This window comes from Phalaenopsis equestris, unplaced genomic scaffold (genome assembly GCF_001263595.1).
Source record: "Phalaenopsis equestris unplaced genomic scaffold, ASM126359v1 Scaffold209965, whole genome shotgun sequence".
Taxonomy (NCBI): Eukaryota; Viridiplantae; Streptophyta; class Magnoliopsida; order Asparagales; family Orchidaceae; genus Phalaenopsis; species Phalaenopsis equestris.
In genome coordinates, this window is record NW_018229088.1 from 59561 (window position 1) to 62533 (window position 2973).

Below are 2973 nucleotides of genomic sequence, written 5' to 3' on the forward strand. Positions count from 1 at the left end.
TTCTCTTCAGTCTCGTATGTCAAAAATTGGTAGATCTCATTCATTAGATTTATTATCGGAATGAAGTTGGAATAATGTCAAACAGGAACATTCTCGATCATATATAACTCATTGATCTGTGCAGAAGTAAAATTTATCCATCTGCCTTGCACATAGACGACTCCCTGGTTAATTCCATGCAAATTAGCACAGAACTCCTTCACCACAGGAACGATTACGGCGGCAGTAGTGTAGCACAAAACTTCCCATCATCGTCGCATAATCATATCTTCATTTAATGTCAAAGGATTGTTCAATCCTCGATTCACGAATCCTCTTTCTTTGATTAATCTCCTCTTTGTTAGCACTTTGTTGAAGATTCGTTGCGCCTCAGAACTAACAAACTTTCTCCGGTTGAACACTCAAAATCTAGGGTTTTCAGTGGAATTGGAAACCATAGGGATAAATTTGGTGGAGTTTCAATTTGTTTTTGGGTAATATGAATTTAAGAACCGAGTTTGGAAGTTTATAAGGAGTAAATATAGCCTAAAACCGCAAAAGTTGCATTTCAAACTCTGGAAACTGTCATCTCGCCGTTCTCACCGTCGGCGATGTTAATGGCACCATTGGGAAGCCTTGAGAATTAATTGTCTGGACTCTTGCGAAAAAACCCGCAATCGGTGCCCAAGGAAAAAATTTCACAATTTCACTCTAGTTCGAATGCGTTCCAATTTTCTCTATGGATCCAATTTTTATGATGATTCAAGGGTAAATACGAATAGTAGAGTTCAATACCACCAAAAACTAACGATAATTTCAAACAAAAACACTATAATCAAAATAAAAATAAAGATAACTATGGGTTGCCTCCCATAAAGTGCTTGGTTTAACGTCGTCAGCCCGACCTATTCAGATTTTATTTAGGTTGACTGACCATTAAAACCTCTTTAAAATTTTGTCTTTTACCCTCAAAATATGGTTTTAATCTGTGTCCATTTACTTTAAATCTATCCTCAGTCTTTTGATCTTCAATTTTAACAGCTCCATAAGTACAAACTCGAGTCACAATAACGGGTCCTAACCAACGAGACTTCAATTTCCCAGGGGATAAGTTCAGCCTTGTATTGTAAAGCAAAACTTCTTGTCCTGGTTTAAAGTTCTTCTGGTTAATCTTCCAATCATACCATAACTTTAGTTTCTCGTTTCTCCTTATAAATCTCCTTATAAATTTTGTTGTTATCAAAAGATTCATTTCTTAATTCTGTAAATTCATTCATTTGTAATAATCTCTTCTCACCAGCATCTTTCAAATTATAATTGAATTCTTTAATTGCCCAATATGCTTTATGCTCCAATTCTACTGGCAAGTAACAAGTCTTTCCAAAAATCAGCCTGTAAGGAGTCATTCTAATAGGAGTTTTATAAGCAGTCTTGTAAGCCCATAATGCAGTATCAAGTTTAGTAAACCAATGTACTCTACTAGGGTTTACAGTCTTCTCCAGTATTTGTTTAATCTCTCTATTAGAAACGTCAGCTAACCCACTGGTCTGAGGATGATAGAAAGTAGAGATTTTATGAATAACATTAAACTTTTCTACCAATCTTTGAATGTATTTATTCCTGAAATGAGATCCTCCGTCAGTGATAATCACTCTCGACATTCTGTATTTAGTGAAAATATTTTTCATTAAAAATCCTGAAAAACTTTTAGCGTCACAACAAGGTAAAACTTATGCTTCAATTCACTTTGAAATGTAGTCTACCACAACTAGTATGTATTAGTTCCCAGATGAAGGAATAAATGCTCCCATGAAATCCAATCCCCAAACATCAAAGATCTCAACTTCTTACATGAAATTCATAGGTATTTCATTTCTTCTAGATATATTGCCTACTCGTTGGCATCGATCACAAGTTTTTATATATCTGTAAACATCTCTAAAGAGAGAAGGCAAATAGAATCCAGCTTGTAAAATTTTATTAGCAATTTTATCAGTTCCAAAATGTCCTCCAAATTCAGAATCATGACATTTCTTAATAATTAGTTCAGTTTCTTCATAAGGTACACATCTTCTCATAATAAGATCCTTACATTATTAATATAAATAAGGCTCATCCCAAAAATATACTTTCGCATCATGAATGAATTTTCTTTGCTGCTGCAATGTCAGCATAGGTGGCAAAATATTACTTACAATATAATCAACAAAATCAACATACCATGGTATTTTCCACTCATTAATATTATGGAGTTGTTCATCAGGGAAACTGTCTGTAATTTCATTATCAGTGTCAGATAATTCATGATATTCTAATCTTGACAAATGATCAGCAATTTGATTATCAGTTCTCATTCTATCAATAACCACAAAATAAAATTCTTGCATAAAAAATATCCATCTAATTAACCTTGGTTTAACATCCTTCTTTTGCATCAGATATTTAATAGCAGAGTGATCAGTGTGCACAACACATTTAGTCCCAATTAAATAAGATCTAAATTTTTCAAAAGCATACATAATAGCGAGTAACTCTTTTTTAGTAACAGTGTAGTTAATTTGAGCATCGTTAAGAGTTCTACTAGCATAGTATATAACTTTAAAGATCTTATCATACCTTTGTCCAAGAACAGCTCCAATAGCATAATCACTAGCATCACACATCAGTTTGAATGGTTTCTCCCAGTTAGGTGAAACTATTATAGGGGCTGTGATTAGCTTTTCTTTTAATAACTCAAAGGCATTTAAACACTCTTCAGTAAACTCAAATTTCTTGTCCTTTTCTAAAAGTTGGCATAGTTGTTTGGTAATTTTTGAAAAATCTTTAATATAACGCCTTCAAAAAACAACATCTCCAAGAAAACTTCTAACCCCTCATACATTTGTAGGAGGTGTTAATTTAGATATATCTTAAATTTTTGCAGGGTCTACTTCCATAATATTTTCTGAAATTTTATGCCCTAACACAATTCACAATTCCTCCTACAACCATAAA